The following is a 15,685-nucleotide window of genomic DNA, read 5'->3' as shown; positions in this document are numbered from 1 at the left end:
TTTGTTGTTGTTGTTCTAAATTGTGGTTTGATATGAAATGTTCCCTATAACACCAGGTAATGAGGCCTTGGATACCAGCTGATGGGCTTCTGGGAAGTGATTGCATCCTGAGGGTCTGACATAGTGAATGGATTAACCCCTTGAGAGGTACATAACATGACGGTGTTTTCAGGAGGTGCTGAAAGTTAGGATGTGTGACTTAGTTGAAGAAACAAGTCACTGGTGAGAGGGTGTCCTGGGGTTGGGTGGGGGTGGGGCTGCTGTATCTTACCTCAGTTTCCTCTTATGTCCCCTATTCTCTGCTTTCTGAACACAATGACAAGAACTGCTCTGTCCTCCCCATCCTGATGGACTGAACCCTTTGAAATAGTGAGCAAAATAAGCAACTATTCCTTTAAAGTTTTCTTGGGTTTTTTCTTCACAGAGGCAAGAAAGGTAACACAATGCTGAATGCTGAGGAGAGTAGAGCTTACTGCAGTATGGTTTCCTAGGGCAGAGGCTTATCAAAGATGACAGACATGAATTAATATGAGGATCCCCATACTCCCCACACCCACTACCGCGCTAACTCTTAGATTTCAGTTTTCATTTGCAGATGTTTGGCCATTGTCCGAATTCTAAGATTGCCCAGTAGCAAAATCAAGACTAGGTTTGTCTACAAGCAGCTCATAGGTGAGGCGATCTCAGACGCATCAGGAGAGACGTGGAATGAGGAAGTGAGGTCAGAAGGTGTGGATGTGAATAAAATGTGTGGCTATTGGCAGGTGACTGCAGCTTGAGGCCACTGGGAATCTGGAGCCTGTGAGGAACTGGACAGTTATCCCCAGCAGAAGTGAGGAGCCCGAAACATTCACCCACCTGTGTTTCATCCAGCAGCAGCTGGACATCCTCAGGAGATTCCCTTTCTGGGCTTGGCAGAGAGTGGACAAAATAGAAAAGAAGGCTCCTCGTCTATAAAATGATTGTTGTGGAGTGGGTGAGCTCACAGCAGTCAAACGCTAGGCTCCCAGTCAGTGGTCAGCCATAACCAACCAGCTTTTTCCTGCATGGGATTTCTAGCTTCCTTCCTGTACTCGTTTTCACGGCTTCCATCCGGCTCCCTGAAACCACCAACACCTTCAAAAGGCAGTCCTTGTCTTCTTCCCTTCCTCAAGTCACAGCCAAGTAAAACATCCCTGGTCTCTTCAAACGCTCCCACGTGGTGGCTTTGCAGGCACCCTCCCATCCGGGCTCGTTGTCAAACTCTCTCAATTGCCTGGCCATTCTTTCATCTCCAGGTGGCTGCCAGGCCCACACATGGTTCTCGAGATGTAGTTCCCACAGCGGGGAGGACAATGAGGCTAGTATCTTTCTGTGCTGGCCAGTGCACTCTGATGTATCTGGCCAGAGATCTCACCGAGTGTGGAGTCAGCCAAGCCACAAGGTCAAGTTCAGTCACTGTGTCCTCTAGTTTTCTTTTTGCTTGAACTTCTTTAAGCCTCCTCCTCCTTCTGTGTTAGAACAGTTGATGCTCTTCAACGTGTCTTGTTAGCATCAATTCTACTAGCATCCCATCCCATTAAGGAATGAACGAATGAATCTGTGTGTATTGATGCTCTTGTATTCTTTTGAGACTGGGTCTCACTTTGTAGCCCTGGCTAGCCTGGAAATCACATGTAAACATGCCTCTACCTCTCAAGAGCTGGCATTAGAGGTGTGTGCCTTCACACCCAGCTTTCTCTTGTAACATGAATTGTTAGAAGGTCTTATTAATAAAAACAAACCCGGAGCCAGGTATTGGGGTGAACGCTGAAAGATCAGAGAAACAGAACAAGCCACAGCCAACCTCACCTCGCCAATTCCTCAGCTGATCTTGTTTCCTCAAACTGAAAGCTTCTGAGTCTTCATCCGAATGGGTCTCAGCTGAACCATTGCTAAAAGCTTAACCAGCTCTAGTTCCTGATCCACATGCCTTATATACCTTTCTGCTTCCTGCCATCACTTCCTAGGATTAAAGGCATGTGTCACCATGCCTGGCTGTTTCCAGTGTGGCTTTGAACTCACAGAGATCCAGTGGGATCTCTGCCTCTAGAATGCTAGGATTAAAGGCGTGAGTGCCACCATTTTCTGGCCTCTATGTCTGTCTAGTGGCTGTTCTGTTCTCTGACCCCAGATAAGTTTATTAGGGTGCACAATATTTTGGGGAACACAATATCACCACAGTCTCTTCTTTTTAAAACACTGTTGAAATGGGATGTTGGCGGAGTACTTGTGGTGTCCAGGACTTGGTGATTGGGCACAAAGATGCATTGGCTACCTCACATGCTAAAGAGAGCCATCAGCCATTGGGCTAGACTTTTGCTTATGAAATGGAGTTGTGGTTGCCCGGCTCTTGCGCTTCGTCCACCATTGAAGCCGTCATCCCCACCCATTTCGTTAATGAGCCCTGCTTCAGCCACAGGGAGTGGAGGGAATTCTCCTCCTTCTGAGCTGAATAATGGAGAAGAATTCCAAGAGATCCACTCACAGACACCGGGGAAGCTTAACAGGGGGAGATGTCTGCTGGGGCTTAGACATGTGGATTTGTCCTGTTCCTTTCTTTCTTTCTTTCTTTCTTTCTTTCTTTCTTTCTTTCTTTCTTTCTTTCTTTCTTTCTTTCTTTCTTTCTTTCTTTCTTTCTCTCTCTCTCTCTCTCTCTCTCTCTCTCTCTCTCTCTCTCTCTTTCTTTCTTCCTTCCTTCCTTTCCTTTTGGTTTTTCGAGACAGGGTTTCTCTGTGTAGCTTTGCCCCTTTCCTGGGACTCACTTGGTAGCCCAGGCTGGCCTCGAACTCACAGAGATCCGCCTGGCTCTGCCTCCCGAGTGCTGGGATTAAAGGCGTGCGCCACCACCGCCCGATTCCTTTTTCTTTTCTGGTTTCTCAAGACAGGGTTTCTCTGTGTAGCTTTTGGAGTCTGTCCTGGAACTTACTTTGTAGCCCAGGCTGGCCTCGAACTCACAGAGATCCACCTGCCTCTGCCTCCCGAGTGCTGGGATTAAAGGCGTGCGCCACTACCGCTGCCCGGCAAAATCATAAATCTGTCTTCACTTTTTTTTTTTTCTGGAGCTGAGGACCAAACCCAGGGCCTTGCGCTTGCTAGGCAAGTGTTCTACCACTGAGCTAAATCCCCAACCCGTCCTGTACCTTTCTAAGAAAGAGGAATGGGAACAGCAGAGCCATGGCAGGGTCAAGAGAAGAGGGTGACCGCAGAGAGTCACTGACACTGGTTAACATGACCAGGATCTAATAGGTAAGAGCTGGGAGGAGTTGGGGAAGCTGAGTCATGTGAGCAGCTGTGCACGGCAGGGGTGGTCCTTGCTTTGAACCCATGTATTCTACCAGAGAGTCAGGGTCTACAGTCACCAGAGAGAAAGCCACCACAGCACCTACTCAAGTACAGGGAAGGGGGAGGATGGTACCAAAGGGTAGGCCGTGTCCCAGCCTCCCGTGCCAGGAGAGATGAGAGGAGGGGTGTAGGAGTAGCCTTTTACTCCAGTTTGCTTAATTCGTAGCTGCTAGGTGATGGGTGATGCTTTCAACCCAACACCATGCTGGAACTTTAGATTTATTAGACATTTAGTAAATAGACATGATCAAAAGCTTGAAGAGACTACCCACAGTACTTTTAGGACACCCATTACCCTGTGGGCAGTGAGATAAATCTTAACACTTGGAGGGAAGGGGAACCATTCCAGGGTTCTATGAATTTACTTGAAACTTCTTCAGAAAATGACTATACCGTGTGACTTTTAGGATACCCTCTGTGATATTCACCTCGGCTGGTGCTGGTTTTAGCTTCCTGTTGCTGGTAATAGACTCTCTTAACTGCTGACAGCCAAGCCCTTCATCCTCTGATAGTTCTGCAGACCCGAAGTCTGGGTGGGCTTAGCCAGACCATCTAGGTTTAGTCTCACACTTGAGATGACATCTGGGCTGACTTCCCATTTGGATGCTCTTGGCTTCAGAGATTTCCTACTTGTCTGGGATGTTGACAGAATCCAGCCCCTTGTAGCCTCAAGTCTAAGGCCTCTGTTTCCCTGCTGCTATTAGTCTAGGGATATCTTTGGCTACTGAGCCAATGATCAACCTTCTTGCCTAGTCCCCTCCATGTACAAAACAGCCACTGTGCCTCGACTTCTCCAAATCCTTCTGCTTTAGAGGACTCAGGGGTCTAGAGCAGGTTCATCTGGATGATCCAAACTAGTCTCCTTATTTTTGTGTATTTACTATTTAATGTGTGTGTGTGTGTGTGTGTGTATGCATGCTCACATGCATGTGTGCATGCACTGGGGACAGAGGTTGACACCAGGGTGTCTTCTGTTGTTCTGCACATTATTTCCTGAGACAAGGTTTCTCACTAAACCTGAAGCTCACAGATTGTCCGGACTGGTTGGCTAGCAAGCTCCCGGAAATCGGTGCTTCTCAGCCTGATCAACACCAGGGTCACTGATCTGCGCCACCATCCCTAGCTTTTTATGTGGCTGCTGGGGATCTGAACTGGGCCCTCGTGCATACACAGCAAACATTTTACCCGTGGGACCACCTTCCAGTCCCTAGTCTGCCTATTTGAAGGTAAACTGGTAACTTGCTGGTTAGACTATGGACAGGTGCCTGGCCATTGACTACTCCTGGGGGACCAGAAGGACACCATTCCTGTGAATATGCCTGCAGTAACAAAACAGAAGCCTGGCTCTCTGGGGACACTGTAAAGCAGAGCGTCCCAGTCAGGATTTCTATTGCTGTGAAGAGACACCATGACCACAGCAACTTTGATAAAGGAAAACATTTAATTGGGATGACTCACATTCTCAGAGGTCTAGTCTGTTATCATCATGGTGCAACATGGTAGCATGCAGGCAGACACAGCGCTGGAGAAGTAGCTGAGTTTCCTACATCTTGCAGGCCACAGGAAGTGAACTGAGACACTGGGCAGCATTCTGAGCATATATGAGACCTCAAAGCCCACCTCCACAGTGACACACTTCGTCCAACAAGATCACACCTACCCCAACAAGGCCACACCTCCTAATAGTGCCACTCCCTTTGGGGGCCATTTTCTTTCAAACCACCACACAGAGTGACACTGGGCTGCTCATTTCTAGACTTTTACATATGTAGGAAACAGACTTCTTTCAGCATTAGCTGGTTCCCACACCCCCACTCTCCACTCCTGCACCTCAACCCGATGCTAATGGATATGTCCCTGGAGTCACAGCTTGATCGCAAACTGCAAATTCCTTTAGTGTTTTCTGGCTGAAATTCTCAAGAGGAAGATATTTCTTTGTAACTCCATCAGACTCAGAAGGTAGCTGCCCAGCCTGGAATTGCATTTCCTAGTCTACCTCACAAAGAGGCAAAAAGGTGTGTGTTGACAAACTAAAGGCCGTAAGAAGGCCCTATTCTCATGTTCCCGCCTTTCATTTCCCGGTTAGCCCGCTGCAAGGCCATGGGAGGTGATGGAGTGATCTCACGGGAGGAGACGGGGATCCTAATACAGTACACATGTGTACCTCGGGGCCTCTGTCCTTGCCTGTAGACTGGCTGGCTGTAGTATCTGGCTCTCCTTCCTGAGGAAGGATCGTGATTGTGTTTCCCCCATGCCACACCTTCACCGAGATGTTTTAGGCAGGACCAATTTTCTAGAAAAGGCTGAGCAGCCGACACATCTTAACCAATGTAATAGACAGCCTTCGATGAGCTAAATCATGTCTCCACTCCTGCTGTGGAAGAAGTGATGTGTGCCCTGTCGACCTCTTGAGGCCTGTTCAGACTGCCAGTGGGTGGCTCGTTTGCCCACAAGGTGGCGCCCTTGGAGCCCAAGGAAGAGAACGGGGGGGGGGGGGTGGATGAAGTAGGAGGTGGGGCTTTTCTAGTAAGGCACAAAGAAAGGGTCCTTTCACTTTGTATCCCTGTTTATTCCACCCTCCAACATCACCGCCACCGCCACCCCCACCCCCAGTCCTTAAAAGTAGCACTGAACAAGGTGCCTTTCTAGTCTCCCTCCCAGGGGATGCCCGTGCCTACAGTAAAGCGAGAGGCTGGGGTTTTATCTCAGCCTAAGACCAGTTTCCTTTGCCCCAGGGCTGTAACTGAAACCTGCAGGGCACCTCCCGCCCATCTCCTCCTTTCAGGCTCTGAGGCCAGGAGATTAAGAAGTTTGGGGACCGATCCCCTTTCTCTTCGTTCTGTGCCTCCGTCTCTGTCTCTCTTTCGGGTCTCTCCATTCTCCATTTACTTTGGAGGGAGGACAATGGGAGAGGAAAATGTCTACGGCTAATTAAGCAGGATTCCCCCGCAGGGACAGCACAGCGCATGAGTGGCCGAGCCGGCAAGGCGGCCCTTTGGCCCTAGTGGGAAGTTTGCTGCCTTTGCTCCTACCGGATGAAAACAGAAGTTGTGTCAGTAAAGGACGCAGCCATTTCCAGGGACTTCAAAGACGTTCATACTGTAAATAAGGTTTTAAATGTTGGGGGCTAGGGGGTGGTGGTGTAAGGGGCCTTGAATTTTGCCTTTGAATTTCTGAAGGTAGTCTTATATGGTGCAGGATTTCATCAAAGGAAACTGGTGGGGTACCTTCATGCCTTCTCTGCTAAACTCTGTCCAGGTGCTAGAGCCACAACCTCAGCATCAGAACCCTGTTTCTCTGGGGCTGTCCCCCGGGGAACTCGAGGTCCATTTAAGTTCTTTCTAGTTAGTTCCGAAAGCCCTAGGCAGAGGGTTCACACTTCTCCAGCCAGCCTGGGTCCTCTGACCCAGGTTGGGACAGGCTAAGTTCCGCCTAGTGCTCTCAGCCTTCCATGGTAGAACACGCTTCTGGGGTTCACAGTTCCCAAGAGTCACTTGATTCAGGCAGAGAAGGCACGAAGGCACCCCAGCAGTTTCCTTTCGCTCTTTCCTTCCAGGGTGGGCACTTAAGAAGCCTAGGCAAGGCCCTCGACCAAAGTGATAGCCTCTTTGTCCCTTTTTGTGTGCTTTTGTTCATCCCAGGTTGGGAGAAATCTCTCCAGTTTTTAGGGGAGATTGACCAACACCACCAGGCAACAAAGGTGCTGGTCAATTGTAAATTAGTTAGGAACGGGCTGAGCAGTCTGAGCGGCGTGGGGTAAAAGGCAAACTGGCGTTGTCTCCCAGCCTCTGGAATCACTGAGTCTTTCTCACCAGTAAGCAGATCCTCTGGTGACCACTTAGGTTCCATAACCCCTGGTCACTCTTGATTAGCATAGCTGTTCCTGACTTTCAGAGCTGTCTACTTTCCTGTCCTGTCAGCTTCATGACTCATGAAATGACAGGGCCATGGACACATCTCTCCTCCCTCAGCCTCCAGGCTCTCGCTGCTCCAGGTCCATTGGCCCCTCACTCCCAACCATGACCTCTCTGAGAAGGTTAGCGGGCTGGTTCAAGGCCACGGCTGCTGTTTAAGGGTCAGTTTGACTCTCCCTGTAGGTTGGCAGCACTCTTTAGAATGTGGGGTGCTGACCACCTTTTGGTTTCCATTGCTGAATTAAAACACCAATCTGGGGGCTCAGAGAACACCTCACTTGTTAACAAGCTCCTGAGTACAAAGCATGCTTTTTCATTTCCCACACCTAGGCTTTGAGGACTGGGATTACAGGGAGACCTTGAGATCTTGCTGCGATGGAGCACCAGAATACTGAGGCAGGCAAGCAGAGGGAATTCTTTAGCAACCCGTGACTCCACCTGACGTGGGCTTCACACATGCCTCTTTTCTAACACAGTTCCTGACAACCTACGACCCTCTGCTGCATGGACTATGAACATACTCCTCCCTGAACAAGGCAAAGAACACCCTAGGACCACCACCCTCATTGAGCCCCAGGTACACACCCCTTAAAGCAATGAAATAAGTTTCTTCTCTACTTAGTTATCATCTGACTTAAATATATTCTTCTCAGTCGTACTCTAGTTGTGTATGGGTATGGAATTAGGGAGGCTGATCTGGCCTGAACTGGTTTTAAGTGCTAATAAAGCAAATTGTGTCCTTAAAGTGAACTATTAGGGAGAAGCCCTTATTTACCATCTTATGACTATCAGATACACTGTAGGAGGGAATCGTCATAGTAGAAAAGAGATTGTGTATCTTAATTTATCAATTAAGATAAAGAACCACTCACACTATGATTCCCCAGCAAGGAAACGCCTCCTCTTGAGCCTCATAAAAAGAAGCCCCAAGCCAGGCTGTAGTGCTTCACGCCTTTAATCCCAGCACTCAGGAGGCAGAGGCAGGTGGATCTCTGTGAGTTTGAGGCCAGCCTGGTCTACAGAGCTAGTTCTAGGACAGGCAAGGCTATACAGAGAAACCCTGTTTTGAAATACCAAAAATCAAAAACCAAGAAGGAGGAGAAGGAGGAGAAGAAAAAGAAGAAAAGAAGGAGGAGGAGGAGGAGGAGGAGGAGGAGGAGGAGGAGGAGGAGGAGGAGGAGGAGGAGAGGCAGCAGCAGCTGCTGCCCCAGACAATAACTGGGGCCCTTGAATACTGTCTTAGTTACTTTTTTATTGTTGTGATAAAACACCATGACCAAGGCAATTTATAAAAGGAAGCATTAAATTTGGAGTTCACAGTTTCAGAGGGTTAGAGCTCATGGCCATCACGACAGGGAGCATGGCAGCAGGGGAGCATGGCATTTGGCATTGGGGCAATACCTGAGAACTTATATTTTGATCTACGAGGAGGCGGAGAGAGCTAACCAAGAATGCTGTGGGTTTTCAAAAACCTCAAAGCTGGCCTTCAGTGACATACCTCCTCCAAAGGGACATACCTCCTAATCCTTCCCAAACAGTTCCACCACCTGGGGACCAAACATTCAAATATATGAACCTATGGGGGACATTCTCACTCAGACCACCACAAGTGCCTTCACTCATGTGACCCTCTGTCAATCTTGACATGGATCCCTTTCTAATCAGTAGTATTGCACTATGGAATATTATTTTAACTGGGCAAAGATTGCTACATTTGTTTATGTTGTGGACTATTACTTCAACTGTGTCAAGGTGTGTTACTTTTGTCTATGCTGCATTTGTTGAATTATGTAAAGATGTGTTGCCTTTGTTTCACCTTGCCTGCCTAAGGCACCTGATTGGTCTAATAAAGAGCTGAACAGCCAGTAGCTAGGCAGGAGAAAGGATAGGTGGGCCTGGCAGGTGGAGAGAATAAATAGGAGGAGAAATCTAGTCTTGAGAAGAGAAAAAGGAAAGAGAGAAGAAAGGAATGAGAGGAGAGAAGGAAGGAGACGTCCGGGGCCAGAAGCCAGGCAGACGCAGCCAGCGAAGACGAGAAGCAATGAAGGTAAGATCTACAGAAGAGGAAAAGTGAACAGGCCTGAGGCACAAGGTGGAGAAAGAGAAACAGGATAATTTAAGTTAAAAGAGCTAGCCTTAAACATGCCTAAGCTAGGCCAAGCATTCAAAACTAATAAGACTCTGTCATGATTTGGGAGCTGATTGGTGGCCCAAAAGAAAAAGCCTGGTATCATATTGCTTCACTTTAAATAAAATTCTCTCGTTATTTTTGCAAATTATTTCAGTTCCTTGAATAAGAGGCCTAGAACCTGGGAACAACTAGTCTAGATCCTGACCGATGGGAACAACACATCCTTCTCCTATGTGTTCCTCTGCTCAAACCCATTGGAGTGACCAGAGGGATGCTGAGATGGTCATGTTGTCCTGCATGTGAGCAGGAAATCTGTATCCTTTCCACCTGCTTCTCTTCAGTCCTAGAATTATATTGAGGGGCGGGAAAACCACATCCTCAAAAGGGAACTGCTTTGAAGCAATCATCATTAAAGGTTTGAAAAAAACCAATCTTAATCTAACAAGGCAAGTTCTTTTTTAACTTTCCTTTGTATTCTTTGTGTATTTCACATCATGTGTCTCAATCCCATTCATTTCCCCATCTCTTCATATCCACTCTCTGCCCTTGCATCCCTACCACCAAAATAAAATAAAATTTAAGAGAAAAAAAGGAAAAAGCAAAATCTCGTCCTGGAAGCTGTAGTGTGTCACAGTGAGTCACACAGTAAACCCATTTGTCCATATTGTGTTCATTGCTAAGAGTCATTGGTCTGGTTCAAGGTCTCTGGTTTCTATTACATTATCAATGCTGGGCCCTCACTGGGATGCTTCTTGGATATCCTGTTGCCCTGTGTCATGGAGATCCTGCAGCTTTCAGTCTGCAGGACCAGTCCCTTCATGTGCTCCAACAGATCACAGATGGGGTAGATGTTGGGGTGGACCAACTCATAACTCTGGTTCTGGGCCTGGGTAGTTGCAGGGCTGGTCAGCCTGCCAGCTCTCCCCTGTCCTCACCACCAGGGTGAGCTCTCCAGCAATGCCCCAGCTAGTTCGTCCCTTGCCACAATTAGCGAGGGGCGGGGCCAGTTCTCCTGCTTTCATGCCCTCAGGGTTGGCTGTCCCACGCTTGGACCATCTGGGCCAGCTCTACTGTGTTGCCCAGGCAAGGTATAGTGGCCGCTCTCCTGAGTGCTGTAGCTGGGGAGTGGAAGGGGCAGCTCCCCTGCTCTTACGTCCTCAGGGCCAGCTCTCCCATCCAACTCAGGCATGGGGGGGGCATCTCTTCCCTGCCCGTGCCACCACATGGCAGATGAGGGGCGAGGCCAGATTTTTCATGCTCACATTCTTGGGGCAGCTCACCACTCCCCTGTAAACAGGGTCAGTTTCTCTGTGCTGCCCAGGTGAGGTGCAGGGCCTGCTTTCCTGAGTGTTGCTTCTGGTAAAGGGGAGGGTCAGCGCCCTCGACAGCTGGAGTTGGTAGGGGAAAGTGGGGAGGGCGTCTTTCCCTCGTTCCCACCATCACACCACAGATGAGGGAGGCTGTACCAGCTGTACCCTTCTCACGGCAGCCTCCACAGGTGGCTCACCTGTGCCGTGTCGTGTGTGTGTGTGTGTGTGTGTGTGTGTGTGTGTGTGTGTGTGTGTGTGTGTGTGTCCCTGTCTACAGGGTCAGCTCTGCTGTGTTGTCCAGGTGAGGTGCAGGGTCTGTTCTCCCGAGTGCTACAGCTAGTGAGGGGCTGGGTCAGGTCCCCCACCTGCTGAGGTGGTGAGGGACGAGAGAAGAAGGACACCTTTCCCTCACCCATGCCACCACATGGCACACGAGAGGGGTGCAACCTGCTCTCCCATTCTCTCACCCTCAGGGCCAGCTCGCCCATGCCCCTGCAAACAAGGTCAGCTCTGTGGTGCTGCCCAGGTGAGGTGAAGGACCCTCGCTCCTGAGTGCTTCAGCTGGTGAGGGGCAGGGCCAGCTCTCCCTAGTGTTACAGCCAGTGAGGGGCGTGGCCAACTCTGTACAGCCCTATCCTCTTGGCCTTTGGTGGTATCAGGAGCCTTGAGCATCAACAGAGACCACAGCTGCATCAGATCCATGAACCCAGGCATGGGCCCTGGCAGCAGTCCAGGCCCAGACATCACCATGGCCCTGGGTGGCAATGAAGCCACCCACCTCCTCAGCCCGATCCTCACCTTTTTTGCCTCTTCAGATATGCTTCTGTTCACAGGACATGAACCAATCTCTCTCTCTCTCTCTCTCTCTCTCTCTCTCTCTCTCTTTCTCTCTCTCTCCCTCTCTCTCCTGCACCACACCTTACATTTGCTCACCATAATAGTGTCCATCTACGTGGTGCCGCAAGGTGCCGCGTGGGCCCGAGTTCTCTCCTTGGAGCCTGGGGGCGACCACCCCAGGCCTGCGTGTGGGTCTCCTTGTCCTGCTCAGTCTGTGGTGGCTCTGGGCAGGATCATGCTTCCTCATCACAGAGATCATAATAGTGCCCAACTGCCTGGCACCAGAGGCAGGCTCCTGGTTGGTTCTGAGGTCTTGATGGCCCGGGACTAGAAAGCCCGGGTTCCCTTGGTTGAGTCCCACACACCCACCCCAGCCGCATGGTGTGGGGCAGAGGTGTTGCTGGAGTCCTCTCATGGGCCTAATATGACAAGTTCCAAGCAGGAAAAATGCCCTTTTCCACAGGGCCATTGGACTCCTCCCTCAGACCCATGACTATACACCCTACTCCCACTGTGGTTCTAAAGCCGGGCCAGCCTGTACCCCACATTTCTCAGATCACAGGGAAACAATGCTTCTTCTTACTATCCACTCTTTCACAAATTTCTAGCACCAATTCTTAGGAATAATCTGTCTTTTCTCTTTAAAAAAAAAATTCTCAGCAGGGTGTTGATTATAACAGATCCCTGTTTGTGGTGAGTCACTGTGCCGGGGACCATCAAGTAACCAGGTAACTGCATTTTCCTCAGATGAGTTCCGTGTCAGACGGTGCCGTGACCCTCTGCACATTCGCTCATGTCGGATGCTGTCAGTAGGTCAGAAGACTGAGTCACGAGCACAAAGGTGCTGCAGTGCTGTCCCTGGAAGCCGTGGCTTCCAGAAAGTACCACTGTGCGGGTGTGGTTAAGGATTTAGAGTCAGGAGATTGTTCTTGATTTTTCTAGGTGATCCTAACGTGACCACTTGGGTCCTTATAATGAAAGGACCATGAGCTAAGGGGTGTGGGGTGCCCCTGCAAGCTGCAAAGGACAAGGAAACAGATCCTCCCCAAAGCCTCCAGCAGCTGCATAGATCTTTCAATAGGGTGATTTCAGCCCATGGGGACTGGTTTTAGGTTCCCTTACAGATCACAAGGAAAGAGTTTTGTGTTGTTTTAAGCTAGTAAATCTGTGGCAATTAGTTGCAGCAAGAGCCTTCCAGATAAAGGCAGTCCTTGTTAGAGGATGCTGACGGGAATGGTGTAGATTTGCAAGATGGGGGGCAGGGGACACAGCCCCAACTTTCATCTCAAGCCCAGACCACAAAGGTCTCAAGTATTGCTTCCTCTTGGACTCCATCTGGGCCTGAGGCTTCATGACTCCAGGTCCAGAATCTCATCAGCCAGCCGAGGGGTGGAGCGCACTGAATGACCACACCTGGAATCGGAGAGCGGGTGGGTTTGCCTTTCCAAATTACTTTGGAGAAGAATGAAGAATAGATAATTTATGCAAAGTAAAATGGAAACAGTGTAACGCAATAACAACCCCTCAGTCATGTCCAGATCCATTGGAACTGAGACACCAGAGAAGGTTTGAAGTGCTTTTATTAGAATGGGGAAGAGTCTTGCATGCTAAATAGATCACATAAAGCCCCATTCATCTGCTTCCAATACAGTGAGGTCCCTTGCATTCATTTGTTGTATGAAGCATCCTTTACTGTGATGAAGGATGTAAAATCTGCATATAGGTGTGATGCACATACGTGGTTTCCTGACTTCGTGAAAGGTAATAGAATCCCTCAGGGTCTAGAAGCAGAGCCTTTTGGTGAGATTAGAATGTTCCCTGCTAAAAACCATCCACATTGGCTAGCACTAGTTACCATCACCATTTGGCAGGTGGCCAGTCACCCAAACGACTGTTTCAAGCCTGCTTCACATGGAAGCTGGGAAGCAAATTCAGAGGCCCATCCTAAAGTAGAGGCAGCTAACCGGCTTTGAGAAAGCTAAGTTCAGACACACAGAGATCAAGGAAAGAGAAAACAGCCCACGTGAAAGGTCTGAGATCTAAGAGGAGTCACACCATCAAAGGTAGCTGGAAATGGATTGGTGCATCTAAGCAAAAACCAGCTAAAAAAGATTATTAGTGTACAAATTGTGGGTTAAAAGAGACTTAAAACACCGAATGTCACTGGCGTGTAGATGGGAGGCAGACGATAAGAGAGAAACAATTCCAAGGCCCTCATCTGTCGGTGAGAAGAGAGCAAAAACTATGAACCTGTAGACAGCAAAGGAGAAAGGTACCCTAGAAATGACACCTAGAGTAGCTGGAGACGGGTCCTCTATGACACCTAGAGTAGCTGGAGACGGGTCCTCTATGACACCTAGAGTAACCGGAGACGGGTCCTCTATGACACCTAGAGTAGCTGGAGACGGGTCCTCTATGACACCTAGAGTAACCGGAGACGGGTCCTCTATGACACCTAGAGTAACCGGAGACGGGTCCTCTATGACACCTAGAGTAACCGGAGACGGGTCCTCTATGACACCTAGAGTAGCTGGAGACGGGTCCTCTATGACACCTAGAGTAACTGGAGACGGGTCCTCTATGACACCTAGAGTAGCTGGAGACGGGTCCTCTATGACATCTAGAGTAACTGGAGACAGGTCCTCTATGACACCTAGAGTAACTGGAGACGGGTCCTCTATGACACCTAGAGTAACCAGAGACAGGTCCTCTATGACACCTAGAGTAACTGGAGACGGGTCCTCTATGACACCTAGAGTAGCTGGAGACGAGTCCTCTATGACACCTAGAGTAACTGGAGACGGGTCCTCTATGACACCTAGAGTAGCTGGAGACGGGTCCTCTATGACACCTAGAGTAGCTGGAGACGAGTCCTCTATGACACCTAGAGTAGCTGGAGACGGGTCCTCTATGACACCTAGAGTAACTGGAGACAGGTCCTCTATGACACCTAGAGTAACCGGAGACGGGTCCTCTATGACACCTAGAGTAGCTGGAGAAAGCCAGAGTATAACCATGAAGGTGGCGGGGAAAGAAAACAGCTGCCGGAACATACATAGCAACTAATCTAAATTGCTGGTCAAGAAAGGAGAAGGAAAAAAGAATACACACACACACACACACACACACACACACACACACACACACACACAGTCCTTAAAGAATGCTGGTATGAATGGTGTAGATTTGCAAAATGGGAGGGTAGCACAGCTCCAACTTCCATCTCAAACCCAGACCACAAAGGTCTCAAGTGTTGCTTCCTCCTGGACTCCACCTGGGCCTGAGGCTTCATGACTCCAGGTCCAGAATCTCATCAGCCAGTGGAGGGGTGGAGCGCACTGACTGACCACACCTGGAATATATATATATATATATATATATATATATATATATATATATATATATATATATATATATATATATATATATGTTGTGAAACTTTCTGGCTTTGAGAACATTATCCCAATTCCATTTGTATCAATCATAATCGATCAGAAAATGAGATTTATAAGGGATGCTATTTAAACATATGACAATATAAGGTACCTAGGAAAGATCCATTGGATATAGGGCATATCTGTTAGGAAAATTAATTGAAAGGTATTAAAGTTGACCTAGTTAAATGGAGCTCTATACTGTGCTTTAGGTTGCTGTTATGGTTGATTTTAGTGTCAACTTGTCACAAATTCGAACCAACCAAGTAGTGAGCCTTGACTGAAGAATGGTCCTGAGTGCCTCGATTAATGTGGGAAGACCCACCCCAAAAGTATAGTAGCCCAGATCAAAAGGGCGGGCAGAAGGGGGCCGTTCACCTTTTGCCCACCTGGCCTTCCCGCTTGCCTGCTGAGTTGATTCACCCTGTTGAAGCTGCTGCTGACTCCGTCGCTGACACCAGAAACAGCGCTTTCAGGCTCCATCATGAGCTAAGGACCCGTGGCTCTCTAAGAGTCTTCCAGGTTTTTGTCACCAGATTAGGACTGCTGAGGAATCCAGCCTTGTGGAGGAAACAACTGGGTTGTGAGCCTCCCTAGTGTGAGACAGCCACAGGGGGATGACCCCAACTGCTGAGACACCCAGCATCGCAGGCTTAGCTGCTCAGGTGTGAGATGACTGTCATCACGGTTTAAATG

General features: G+C 48.9%; 1 long non-coding RNA gene across 1 annotated transcript; it reads left to right on the top strand.

The window, feature by feature from the left end:
* Nucleotides 1–5,946: 5,946 nt before the first annotated feature.
* On the top strand, nt 5,947–9,896 carry LOC128102120 (uncharacterized). Its single transcript, XR_008215324.1, has 3 exons — nt 5,947–6,464; nt 7,608–7,854; nt 9,563–9,896. It is a non-coding gene; the product is annotated as an uncharacterized LOC128102120 (long non-coding RNA).
* Nucleotides 9,897–15,685: the final 5,789 nt, after the last annotated feature.

Source organism: Peromyscus californicus, unplaced genomic scaffold, assembly GCF_007827085.1.
Source record: "Peromyscus californicus insignis strain IS unplaced genomic scaffold, ASM782708v3 Scaffold_7__1_contigs__length_154581171, whole genome shotgun sequence".
Lineage (NCBI taxonomy): Eukaryota > Metazoa > Chordata > Mammalia > Rodentia > Cricetidae > Peromyscus > Peromyscus californicus.
Note: the sequence above shows the minus strand (reverse complement) of the source record. Positions and strands in the feature narration are given on the sequence as shown.